Here is a 14071-nt window from a genome sequence, read left to right as displayed (position 1 = left end):
AATGCTGTGATTCCATCCCTATATATCTACACATGAAACTGGAAGAGGTTGGATCACATCTTAAATGGGAGCAGAAATCGTAAGCACGTTTACTCCAAATTACGTATGATAAAATTTAACAAGTCTTACAAATCAACTCTATCAATATCTAAACAAAATATAAGTTTCATTCAGTATAGGAATGCCAATTCCCAAGTAGATGGGTATAAAATGCATCTTCATTATCTCATAGCCAGTTGGTATCCATGTTTATTCAACAGTAGTACTTGGATGGGAAACTGTCAATGAATACCAGGTGCTATAAGCTATATTTCAGAGGAAGAAAATGGCAAAACCTCCTCTGAGTATTCCTTGCCTAAGAAAACCATATAAAATTCATGTGGTCACCACAAGTTGACAAGCAACTTGAAGACACGCATACAGGCACACACACATATACAAACACAGACACACACACACACATCTTCCTTAAAAGAGTAGAGCATTGTTTCTTTGCTCATTTGTTTGTTTACTATCCCAGGGCCCAAGGCATTTTACAGCATAGATTAAAACAGAATACTGCCCACACACACACAAACACACACACACTGAAAAATGAAAAATCAATTAAATTGATCTATTAAAAATAACTACAAAAGAATTTGAAAGCATCTAAAACATTTTCAAGAAAATGTTCAAAGGACTGTAGCATCATCGTGAAGTTGAAGACTTTCATGGCCGGCATCCATAATTTTTTGTAGATTTATCCTCTGGAAATGCCAGCCATAGATGCTGGCAAATGTCAGGAATAAACTCTTCTAGAACATGGCCACATAGCCTGAAAAACCCACAAAAAACTATAGACTGTAGCATCACTTACTTTGTAGGGAAAAAAATCCCCATAGTTGTGTTTATAACTTCCAAATTATGAGAACTGTGTATGTAAGAAAACATTTAATATTCTTGGAGCAGAGCACAGATGCTCAGCTAAATGTCATACATTGTACTTTGAATAAATTTTGCAAACTGAGCAAAATGTGTATAAAATTTAGAACTTTACACACATTGCATAGATTTGTACATCTGACTCAACTTTTCTTACTGCAGGATAAATGTTTGCTGGAAAGAGGCTCTTCAACCTTACATTAAAAATGCTACCCCTTTTAAAAACTGAATTAAATGTGAAAAACATATAAAGAACATTTAAATGCATTTCAGTTGAAGAAAATTGTAACTGACTTAAAATGTTTACCTTTTTCTATTTGGTGCCTGTTTCTCATACAGTTTCAATTCAGTAGGTATGTTTCACATGAACTTCTGTATTACAGATTTTCTATTTCGGTGTTGCAGATCCTACAGAGAAGAGAAGATGAGCTAAGAAATTGTCCCAATGACAAGATAACAGTATCAACCCATGTCCTCTCTCCCTGCAATATATAAAGTGTGCATTGTGTCATAGTGATGTGGTTCTCTTCAACCCACACTGGACATTCCCATCAATGAAATGGTAAAAAGTTTGAAATTACTGAGATAACGCTAGTGAATTTTGTCAGTAATTTTAGGAGGCTGTTCACATGCACTAGTCTCTCCTTCTTGTTTCAGACATTCACCAAATCAGGGAAGAAACTCAATCTCATTTTCTTATGCTTAACAGATTCATTCCATTTTGGATATTCTCTATAACATACATTTGGCTCTACTTGAAAGTAATCACCTCTCTTTTCTCCCTTTTCTTTCAAGCAAATTGAAATACGTGAAAAGGAATACTTTAGTTTTTCTACCCAATCCATACAGATTTCTGCTGACATATTCCAGTGCTGATTTTAAAGAGATACAAGGTTTAGCAGAGCTATTTAATCTTTCTATTGAAATACCTCTTCTTAGGCCCTATAATGACCTCACAGGTAGTCCAAAACAATAAAATAACCATCCTGATAAAATAGAAATTGAAAATAAAACCACTATCAAACAATTAGAAAAGAGCATTGTGTGTCCAAATGTGAGTGCTGCATCCCCCCCAAAATTACAAAACACCAATGCAAGTAAAAAGGCCACAACTATTTACAGATTAGAGCTGTTGATGGATTGGCACATGAACAGGACTGGATCTAGGCATCAACCAGTTTACCACATGTGGGAACCACATGGATGCCAGAAGGGGAGGGGATCTACTGAGGCTAATGTCCCATGCGATCCCCTTGACCCACAAGGGTCCAAGAATGCATTTGCCCCTGCCTGAGCATAATCATTTCTGCCTACCTCTCTGAGCCCCCCAGAAGGGGCCTCCATGTTGAAACTTTGCCAGGAAGACATTGGCTATCATGTCAACTGCCCCATAGTGGAGGCAAACAAGGCAGATAACTGTATGCATGAAACCGATAACATAACCACATAACCAGTGCAAACAAGTGGCTATCGACATACATGAACCAGTAGACATGATTACACAATTATGAAGTACAGTGAAATGGAGACACATGAAGGGAGGGTATATGATACCCAAGGAAGGACTGGCTGGCAGACTGGGGAGCACGCAGCTAAATAGCCAACTAGAGTGAAGACTTAGCCAGAGCTCAAACCAAGCCAGGCAGTTGCATCAGCCGATCAGCAGAAGAAGCAAGGTATGAACTGATTGGCAGATGACCCCAGAATTTGAATTTCTCAAGTTTACAGATTAAGACAATCAAATATTGGTATAATCTGTAAAATAGGCAGGCAGACAGATGATCTCCATCTGGGCACTGACAGGGGAAGTGTGACCCTGCTGATGCTCTTGGACCTCTCAGCAGCTTTCAATACCATTGACCATGGTGGATTTCTTTCTATAGGTGCCTCTCTTCTATGGGATCTCTCAAGGAGAGAGATCCAAATGAGTGTTTGGGGGATATTCTAAGTTTATATTTCTTCCGTATCCTCAGGAGGGACCGTTTTATACAGTGATACTTTGTTCATTTTTTCTCTATCATATTCCAAATAGGCATGCCATCCTCATTTAAGTCCTTCTCCTTCTGTCTCTAACAGTGTTTCATTTTCAAGGTCATCCCATATGCCTCTCCTTTATCATTGGGACCAGGTCCCTGATGATGTCCCTAAGAATAGGCGACTTGTGCAGGAGCAGAAATGCCATAATCACTACAAGTAAAACTGGGTTTCTCAATAACAAGTCATGCCAGATTAATCTGACCTTTCTCTCTCTCTCTTGATAAAATCACCAGCTTGATAGATGAAGGAATGTGATAGACAGAGCATATCTAGATTTCAGTGAGGCCTTTGAAAAGGTCCCCCATGATATTCTTGCAAACAAGCTTGGAAAATATGGGTTAGACAATACAACTGTTAGGTGGATTAGTAATTGGTTGACTGGCCAAACCCAAAGGGTGCTCAGCAATGGCTTCTCTACATCTTAGAGATAAGTGACCAGTGAGATGCCACAGGGTTCTGTCCTGGGCCCAGTGCTATTCAACATCTTTAGCAATAACTTGGATGAAAGAATATAGGACATACTTCTCAAATTTGCAGATGATACCAAATTACGAGGAATAGCTCAAATCCCAGAGGACAGGAAGAAAATTCAAAATGACCTTAAAAGATTAGAAAGCTGGACCAAAGCTAACAAAATGAACTTCAACACAGAGAAATGTAAGGTACTGCACTTAGGGCAAAACAATGAAATCTATAGATAGACCTGGCTTAATGAGACTACATGTGAAAGGGATCTAGGAGTCCAAGCAGACCCAAGTTGAACATGAGTCAATAGTGTGCAGCTAAAAAGGCCATTATGATTCTGCGCTGCATCAGCAGAAGTATAGTATCTAGATCAAGGGAAGAAATAGTGCCACTCAAATCTGCTGTGATCAGGCCTCACCTGAAATACTGTTTCCAGTTTGGGCACCACAGTTCAAAAAGGATGTTGACAAGCTGGAATGTGTCCTGAGGAGGGCAACTAAAATGAAGGGTTTGGAAACCAAACCCAATGAGGAGAGACTTAAGGAGCTGTGTGTGTTTAGCCTGGGGAAAAGAAGGTTAAGAGGTGGTATAATAGCCCCCTTTAAGTATTTGAAGGGGTGTCACATTGAGGATGGAGCGAGCTTGTTTCCTGCTACTCCAGAGAATAGGACTCAGAAAAATGGATGCAAGCTACAGGGAGAGAGATTTCATGTAAACATTAGGAGGAACCTCTTGACAGTAAGAGCTGTTCAACAGTGGAATACACTCCCTTGAAGTGTGATGGTGTCTCCTTCTTTGAAGATTTTTAAACAGTGGCTGGATGGCCATCTGTTGGTGATGCTTTGATTGAGAGTTCCTGCATGGCAGAGGGGTTGAACTGGATGGCCCTTGTGGTCTCATCCAACTCTACGATTCTACGATTCCACACATCCTTGTCCCAAGTAGTTAGCAACACTTTGGACTGGGCCCAGAAATAATGGAATAAATAATTGGGCCCAGAAAATAAATCAAATAAAACAATTATGGAACTTCTAAATGATTGTAAAGATGCCTGTAATTAATCAGGTTTAGAAAAAGTTCATTATTTTGAATGGGAATACTTATCACATAACATGTGGAAGTCACTTTGTTAAGAGTTATTTCTTCTTTTCTCATACAAAGAAGAGAATAACTGTTAAAATACATCTCTCTCTTACGCACAACACTATAAGGTTTTGAGGAAAGGAAGAACCTGGGGGCAAAAGTAAGCATAGTCCTATATCTAAGCTTTAGTTCCAACTTCAGTAGATCTACTGAACTGGTGACATTTTCATTGGTGTAGATTTACTATTCAGTCCTTGATTCAGTGGTTCGACTCTAGTTGATCAGCAATCTAATTTAGGCCACAATGTTAAATGTGACTTTCTATTTGAACATGTAGCCAATTTAAAATGTACAGTCAGCTTTGACTTTTTGCAGCTTTGATTATTTGCAGCTTCACCTAATATATTTACTCTAGGAATCTCTAGATCCTCCAGTGCAACTCTGCCAGATATTGACCATAGAGTTGTGCTAAAGAACCTAGACACTAGTTGGTCCTACAGCATGATTCTATGGTCAAATTCTGGCAGATGTTGACCATAGAGTTGCACTAGAGGACTTGGAGATTCCTAGAGAGGTGTTCTTTTAGGTAAAAAGAATAGGTGTTTTTTTTTAATTTGCTGTTTTTCCATACTCACAGGGTCCTTCACCTCTAACCCCAGCAAATGTGGAGGGACCATTGTATTTGGCTGGCTGGGGGTTGTGTGATAGTTAACAGGTTTGAGATCCTCTTTTGCTCCTGCAGCCCTGAGGAAAATCTCTCCTTTGATACTAGTATTTGCACTGAAAGAAAATCCTACACTGGCGGCAATGGGAGATTTCTCACTAAAAGTAAATACCAGCTTCAGTGAAGGGATTTTTCTCAGGACCACAAGGGAGGAAAAGGTTAAAGTTCTCTTCTGCAGCAGCTGCCATCTCCTCCAGCTGCTGCTGTTTTTATTTTAAAGTCCCTTCAAATCTTGTTACATTTTCTCTCCTATTGCTGTATTTGGAGAAGGTGGGTTCCTTTGCCATTGCTTCTTCCTTTTTTGGAATATAAAAAGATAAAGTTAGAGAGAAGAAAGCAGCCTGTTTCAATATATAGTTCTTTGTTTTAGAAAACTGTTTGGAATATGGCTCAGCTTTTTAGAGATTTCTGCCAAATTAAATCCACTCCAATTTAACTCAGCCATAATTTGGTTTGACACCATTATCATTGCCATGGCTCAATGCAGGGAAATGGGATTTATAGTTCTGTGAGACATTTGGCCTTCTCTGTCAGAGATATCATTTTAACTGCCATAGCTCAATGCTATAGAATTCCATTTCCAAATGAGCCATGGCAGTTAAAATGGTGTCAAACCGGTTAATTTCTGCAGTGCATATGCAGCCCTGGAATTACAAAACATAGAGTGAAAAGAGTTTTAGAGACCTAGTGAGCAACTGTGAAGGTTTGGAAAGCCACAATGGCCTCAGAAGGCTGAACTCTTCCCATGACATGATTTTGTAGTTTTAAAAAAATTAAAAAACTTTTTAAATTTTAATTTAATTCTAAAAGCTTTTCAAAAATTAACTACACAGTGGGTGGGAGAAGGAGGAGAAGGAGCCATAGCATTGCATGTAGAATCATAGAATCATAGAATCGTAGAGTTGGAAGAGACCACTAGGGCCATCCAGTCCAACCCCCTGCCATGCAGGAAATCCAATTCAAAGCATCCCTGACAGATGGCCATCCAGCCTTTCTTTAAAGACCTCCAAGGAAGGAGACTCTATCACCCTCCGAGGGAGTGCATTCCACTGTCGAACAGCCCTTACTGTCAGGAAGTTCCTCCTAATGTTGAGGTGGAATCTCTTTTCCTGTAGCTTGCATCCATTGTTCCGGGTCCTGTTCTCTGGAGCAGCAGAAAACAAGCTTGCTCCCTCTTCAATATGACATCCTTTCAAATATTTAAACAGGGCTATCATATCACCTCTTAACCTTCTTTTCTCCAGGCTAAACATCCCCAGCTCCCTAAGTCGTTCCTCATAGGGCATGGTTTCCAGACCCTTCACCATTTTTGTCGCCCTCCTTTGGACACGCTCCAGTTTCTCAGTGTCCTTTCTGAATTGTGGTGCCCAGAACTGGACACAATATTCTAGGTGGGGCCTGACCAGAGCAGAATACAGTGGCACTATTACTTCTCTTGATCTAGACACTATACTTCTATTGATGCAGCCTAAAATAGCATTGGCCTTTTTAGCTGCCGCATCACACTGTTCACTCATGTTCAACTTGTGGTCTACTTGGACTCCTAGATCCCTTTCACATGTAGTTTCATTCAGCCAGGTGTCACCCATCCTATATCTGTGCATTTTATTTTTCCGCCCTAAGTGCAATACCTTACATTTTTCTGTGTTGAATTTCATTTTGTTAGCTTTGGCCCAGCTTTCTAGTCTATTCAGGTCATTTTGAATCTTGATCCTGTCCTCTGGGGTATTAGCTATTCCCCCTAATTTGGTGTCATCTGCAAATTTGATAAGTATGCTCCCAATTCTGTCATCCAGGTCATTGATAAAGATGTTGAATAACACTGGGCCCAGGACAGAGCCCTGTGGGACCCCACTGGTCACTTCTCTCCAGGATGAAAAGGAGCCATTGTTGAGCACCCTTTGGGTTCGGCCGGTCAACCAATTACAGATCCATGTAACAGTTCCTTTGTCTAGCCCACATTTTACAAGCTTGTTTGCAAGTATGTCATGGGAAACCTTGTCAAAGGCCTTAGTGAAATCAAGATATACTATATCCACAGCATTCCCTTCATCTACCAAGCTGGTAATTTTGTCAAAGAAAGAGATTAGATTTGTGTGGCATGACTTGTTTCTCTGAAACCCATGTTGACTTTTTGTGATTATGGCATTGCCTTCTAGATGTTCACAGACTCTCTGTTTAATGATCTGCTCCAGAATCTTTCCTAGAACTGATGTCAGACTAACTGGACGATAATTGTTGGGATCCTCTTTTTTCCCCTTTTTGAAGATGGGGACAACGTTTGCCCTTCGCCAGTCTGCTGGGATTTCTCCTGTTCTCCAGGAGTTTTCAAAGATTATTGCCAATGGCTCCGATATTACATTTGCCAGTTCTTTTAATACCCTTGGATGGAGTTCATCTGGTCCCGGAGACTTAAATTCAATGTATGGTGGTGCTGGAGAGCCTACTCACAATAAACAGTCTGCCCTGCATGATGAAAACTTGTAAAGGAGTTCCCACTCTGTAAAAATGCAATGCAAACAAAAATGATCGGCAAAGGCACTTCTTTCCTCCTGTTGATACGGGTCTTTGAGAGAAAGGACAAAGCCCTATTGAGAAAAGGGAGGGAGGGTGAAAAGTTCTAGCAATGATACTTTCCTTGTCTTTGCCTAGGAGGAATTCCCCTGAGATTATCATACTAGGGTCAATTCCACAACAAACCCGCAACTGGAAGATAACAGAAGCATGGTGCTATAGCAATGTATGGTTCCGCAAAGTTGTACAATGGCACTATAACAATAAAATAAAAGCGAAACAAAAACACAGTCACGTTATGCATACAAAATACAATCATGTTGCTCTATCGTCAGTATATTGTGATTGGATGTTTTGCACATGCATCATTATTGCACTACTGTGCAAGTCCAAAAAATAGGGTTCCAGCCCAAACAAAATAAAATAAAATTTCTATATTTAACATTATATATATCCAGTTCAAATAAATATTGCCCTGTAATTCAAAATAAGACAGAAATCTACTCCGAAAACAATCCCAGCTTTGAGAGCACATTGCATATGCCTAATTGCAATTTGGGAAAAGCTCCCCAGCACAAAGGCATCATTATTAGCTTCTGCACATTTGCAGTAGTGCAAATGAAGCACTATTGGCAAACCATTCTTGGGGTTTCCCTATTAATAAGAAGTTTTGCTACCCTCACTTTAGAGGAGCACATTTTGCCCAACTCTGAGATTTATTTTAAAAGGCAGCATGAAAATTTGTTACATATATTTTGCACACATATCCTACCATGTGTATTTTGTATGCAATTTTACCTAGTATTCACATTTCTGCAAACAATTTTCCTAATATCAAGTATTTGGATTGTTATTTTCACAGACACATGCATTTGTCTGCCTGTCTATTTTACAGATTATACCAACATTTGATTGTCTTACTCTATAAACCTTTGAGAAATTCAAATTTGGAATGATAACTGGGTTCCTGTTTGTATATTGGATGGAAAGCATGAAATTAGGTATAGTTGTACTAAGTACAAATTGAACTAATTTTCTCCCTTGCCCCTACCTCAGAGATACTGGCAGAGGGCAGAAGTAATTCATGTTTTTTCTTTCAACCTAGAAGTGATTGTAACTTCTGGCTTTGAAACAATCTAGGTCTAACGCTTCCCTGACACTTCAATGAAGACTATCCCTGGAGGCTTTCAGGGGCACAGATTTCCAATTTGGGCCCTTTTTCCCAAGGATAAGCAGACTGGACAGGATCTAGGGACTCACTTAGGTCCTTGGAGGACTGGATTCGCTCCTCAGGCCATACAATTGCTGCTCCTGCCTTAGGAGTAGAGCTTCTACACATTGTGATAATAAATGTTATCTAAATTTCTTCTTGATACAACATGCAAGCTAATTGTACCCACCATCTTGCAGCGACACTAAATTAATTTGTAAGTCCTCCTGTGGTAATTGTATTGGGTATTTGCATGATCTGAAAGCAAACTTGGTGTCAGGAAATTCAATTTCAAGTGAGAAATAATCAAAGACGTGAAGAAAATACACTGCTAAATTGGCCCTAATTCTGTCAAATTTCATTTTAAAATTCAGCAATCTGTCTGAAAGAAAAGCCTTTCAGCTTTTCTTTCAAAATGATTTATCTCATGATCATACAATTTAAAATCATATATCTCATGATCATACAATTTAAATCATAGAAACTAAGGACTTTAAATGGATTCAGCCTGTTCCATCTGAGAAATGACATTCTTTACAGAGTATTCCCTGAGATTTCAGAACCAAAAACTGGGACTGGGGCAGAACCCTGTGAAATCACAAGGAGGTGGGGCCTTGTGTAACAGTTACAAACTATGTGCATGTAGATATGCAGATTAGGGAGTGTGTTAGATGTACCTCCACTTGATGTACCTCCTAAACAAATATTAAATAGATGGCCAGAGGACCTAGTCCAATATAGGTGATGAAAGCAGCAGCTGCTATTACTAGTAATGCACCCATACTAATTTCATTGTGTCCCAAACTATGCATGAGATATATAATCATTTCTTAATTGTTGGGGCCTGAAACTCATCAAGCACAACTTACAAATGCCTTAATTTATTTAGTATTGAATCTATTCATTTATATTAGTAAGAGGAGATGGATAGTCAGGCTTTAAAGCCAACTCATTCAATACAATCTAACTTTCTCTAGCATTGCTCATTGTAAATTGTCTCCTGTCCTAGAGACCCAGAGAGGCATACCAGCTTCCTGAGATGTAAGCCAGCCTCCTGAGACTTGGCAACCCAAGCTTTTACTCACACCGAGCTTTTGCTCACACAGGTCAGGTTTGAAACAGACACGTGCTTCCTTTCAGTATCATATAGTCACTGTGCTTCACATGAGCACATCTCTGGTTTAAAGTTAATGTAGAGAATTTCCCTAATGTACTGCAGGTGACAAAAATGGTGATGGATCGATTATATGGCTCTCCACAATCCATTCCCCTGCTACTGTCCAACATGCAGTGCTGTTACACAGTAAGAGGTACTCTCCTAATAATATTCCCAATGAACCTGCTAACCTCCTTTAGAAAGGGCACAGAGTTTTTTCAAAGAAAATATCAATGTATAGCCTTGGTAAATCCATGGTATCTGTTGATTCAGTGCTACTTTGTGGCCTTTTACAGATCACTAGAGCATGCCAGAAGGATGAATCAATATTCTTTATATCTATTTAATCCTTTCTAGAGATTAAAATGTTGCACATCTATTTACTCCTTTCAAAAGAGTGCCCCACTCATCTTGCAGTTATGTTTTTAAGGGTGGATGAAATTTTAATAATCAATCACCTGACAAAAGGCTGGATTAATACAGTTGTTAACACTAAAATGTCTATAGTTTGAACTACAATAAATAAAAGGCTTTCATATTTTTGCATGAAATGCCTCAAGATAATAAGGTGGGGCGTTATTTTTTGTTTTTCATTTTAAGATCCTGCTGTCAAACATTGCTGACCTTTTTGCAGATCAATGCTTTTCAAGTGTGCCTCAAATGAAACAGGAGCAGTTATAAAAATAGCTGATAATATAAGGTTATTTTTCACTGTAGCCTGTTTTTCAGGAAACATAGAGTTGAACCAATAGAGAAAAGGAACACCTTATCCAGTGCCTGTGTGCTTTACTTACCAACAAATTCAAACCTACGCAGCTTCCCTGAAGATTCAAATAGCCCACTAGGTATAAATCCTCTAAATTGCAATGCTAGAAATAGGTTTTAAGCTTTTGTGGCCTAAATCCAGTTGTTAGTCTCAGCTAGAGTAGATCCACGGAAGCAATGGGAATTTTGTAATTCAAGACTAATATGTAAGTTTCATTGATTGAGCAGACCTACCCCGGCTGAGAATAATAGTTGACTTTAACTCTAGCTGTATAGTTTTTAAGGGTGAAATACAGGAAGGACATACACTTTTGTTATACCTTGTAAATCTTTCCCTACCACCACCCCTTCCTCAGTATAGATACTAGGCTGAAATACTGCAGAATTCATTACAATCTTGGAAACCTTGAAGTTCTATAGCCCCTGTAAATAACACCTATTGATTGACCTTACCTGCAAAAGAATTTTTGGATGAAATGAAACAAATAAGCATCTATATAGTGCTCATGAATGTCTAAATTGTTTCAGTCAGTCTGTAACAGCATTATTAGCTGTACATTACAGACAGTGAGCTCAAGACAAAACAACCCAATGATTATGGTTTGTTACAAATAATGTTTTTAAATTAGATATTGAAATAAAGATATTTGTAACATCAAATATGTGTGCTGTCAAAGTTAATGACTCTCGTGGAGGACACCACGCATATAGTTAAAAGGTGCAGAGGTGCCCTCTTTGAAAATAATTGTGATGTACACATAGATGCCTAGAGCGAGTACAGTGTGAGCCACAGGGTAGCCACAGGTCTGGCTTTTGTCCACAGTGTCCTGCAATTCAGAGAGTGCCCTATGACATGTCTAGAAGCCTGGTTTGTCTGTGAAAGGATGAAATTGCCAATCAAACCCAGAGAAAGTCACAGAAGTGATGGCAGAGGGAAAACACTATCTGCTGCCCTACATTCTACAAAACCTGGACTAGCTAAAGCAAAAGGCAATTCAGAAAAGATATGGCTATGTTTGTCTCATCACAGGTTTTTTGCATGGTAAAAGATCTTCAAAGGGAGGTTTTATGCCTCCCTTTGCTCAATACTAAGTGTTAGCTATAGTGCCACTGCCATTGTCTCTGAGAGATCCTCTGCCTGTGTCACTTTCTGCTACTGCTGCTGCCCAGTAGCTGTTGGCACATTTAGTCTGGCTACTCAGCAAAAGCTTATCTGACATAGGAGATTCTACTAGCAGCTCTGCTACTATCAGCACAGCTTCTTGCCTCATAGGAGCACACAATCCCACCACCACGGAATCACTGGTGAGACAATCCAAAATGAAACAAGAGATAGTGACAGAACATGAGACTCTCAGGTCAGATGACACTCAATGAGCTATTGGGGTGCAGCAGACAACAACTACAGATAGCACTGTGGCTAATGATGCAATTGGACTCAAGCAGTTGAGAGGTGAAAGGAAAGTCCAAAGCTTCACAACACATATTATAGGAACATGGAATGTGGGAAGCATTAATCAGGGGAAGCTAGACATAGTAAAACAAAAAATGGATGTACAAACACTGCAATACTTAGGCTGAACAAGCTAAAGTGGACAGGAATGGGACACTTTGAGTCAGATAATTACATAGCATTTTATTTAGGAAATGAAAATCTAAGAAGAAATGAAGCCACTAATAGTGAGGGGAGATGTAACAAAAGTACTCAAAAGTTATAATGGAAATTATGACTGAATCATTATAACAAAACTTCACAGAAAACCCATCAATATAACCTTAATCAAGGTTTATGTTCCAACTACAGAGGCAGAAGAAGAAGAAACAAAGGCCTGTTACAGACAGCCAAAATAAAGCTGCTTCGAGTCACAGTGGAGGTATGGTGTTTCAATGATGCATGCGTCCTAAGAGTAAAGAAGCCACACCAAAGCCACACTCCAGTCCTTAGGGCTGGAGCATGACTTTGGTGCAACTTCGGGACTTTTAGGATGCATGCATCATTGAAACACCATACCTCCACTGTGACTCGAAGCAGCTTTATTTTGGCTGTCTGTAACAGCCCTGAGAGACTCTTATACTGCAGAGTTCAGGAGTAAATTGATCATTCATCAAAACAGGGCTTCTTGTTAATCATAGAAAACTGGAATACAAAAAATAGGAAACAGAGCAGAATCAAACATCATAGGAAAATTTGGCCTGGGATCAAGAAATGAAATGGGAGACTCACTGATGGAATTTTGCAAGGCTAACTGTTTGTACATCACAAACACATTCTTCAAGCAACCCTAGAAGTGACTGTAGACATGGACATCCCCTGATGGCCCATCTATAAAATCATAATTGGAAGCAGAACATGGAGAAGGTCCATTCATGCTGCAATAATAAGACCAGGAGCAGACTGTGGCACAGACCATGAACTATGAAAAATTATAATAAGGCTAAGGAAGAACACTAAACTGACAACCATGCTGAAATACAACCTAATAAACATCACAATAGAATGTAAAGATCATGTGAAAAATAGATGTGCACTATTAAGCCTATTTCATCATAAGCCAGAAAAATTTTGGATTGAAACCAGGTATGTTGTCAAGGAGAAATGTAAAAAGACACTATCTGCAGACAAAAAGAAAGAGAAGACTGAACAGATGACAGAGAAAACTCTCCAAGCAGTTAAGGGCAGACAAGAAACAAAAGTAAAAGGTGACAGAAATAGAGTCAGAATCCTGAAAGAAACTGTTGAATGACTTGTGCACAGGGGCAAGGAGAACTACAATAATAATCAATGCAGAGAAATAGAAGGTGACAACAAAAAAGGAAAAAACAAAGGACCTTTTTCACAAGATTCTAGAAATCAAAGGGAAATTTAAATCAAGAGTGGGGATGCTCTATGAGGGGAACATATTACACGACCAAAAAGAAATAAAAACACATTAGAAACAATACACTGAAGAACTATATAAAAGAGATAAATGGATGACATATTTATTCAAGGTTTATTTATTGAAGATGAATCTTCAGTTTTAAAAAGTGAAGTGAAAGCTACACTCAGAGAACTTGGGAGAAAAAAATCACCAGGATGGCATACCAACCCAAGGTGGGTTTAGGAAATGAAAAGCCCCTAGGAATCATTTTGCACATATGTACCAAAGAATTTCAAAAGAAAATCATCCTGTGCTTTATAGATTATAGAAAA

General features: G+C 39.0%; 1 protein-coding gene across 5 annotated transcripts in view; it reads right to left on the bottom strand.

Annotated features, from left to right (window-relative positions):
* ENOX1 (ecto-NOX disulfide-thiol exchanger 1) overlaps positions 1-14071 on the bottom strand; it is a 497438-nt gene that overhangs the window by 239885 nt on the left and 243482 nt on the right. For 4 of the 5 annotated variants that reach the window (XM_089511006.1, XM_089511011.1, XM_089511008.1 and 1 more), the window contains one exon: positions 1232-1332. The exons of the other annotated variant lie outside the window; for it this stretch is intronic. The gene's annotated coding sequence lies outside the window, so the exon portion shown is untranslated. The remainder of the gene's footprint in view (positions 1-1231; positions 1333-14071) is intronic. 5 annotated transcript variants of the gene reach the window in all.

This window comes from Sceloporus occidentalis, unplaced genomic scaffold (genome assembly GCF_023333645.1).
Source record: "Sceloporus occidentalis isolate IW3139 unplaced genomic scaffold, rSceOcc1.0.p SCAF_2, whole genome shotgun sequence".
NCBI lineage: Eukaryota > Metazoa > Chordata > Lepidosauria > Squamata > Phrynosomatidae > Sceloporus > Sceloporus occidentalis.
This window is presented reverse-complemented; position numbering and strand designations above follow the sequence as displayed.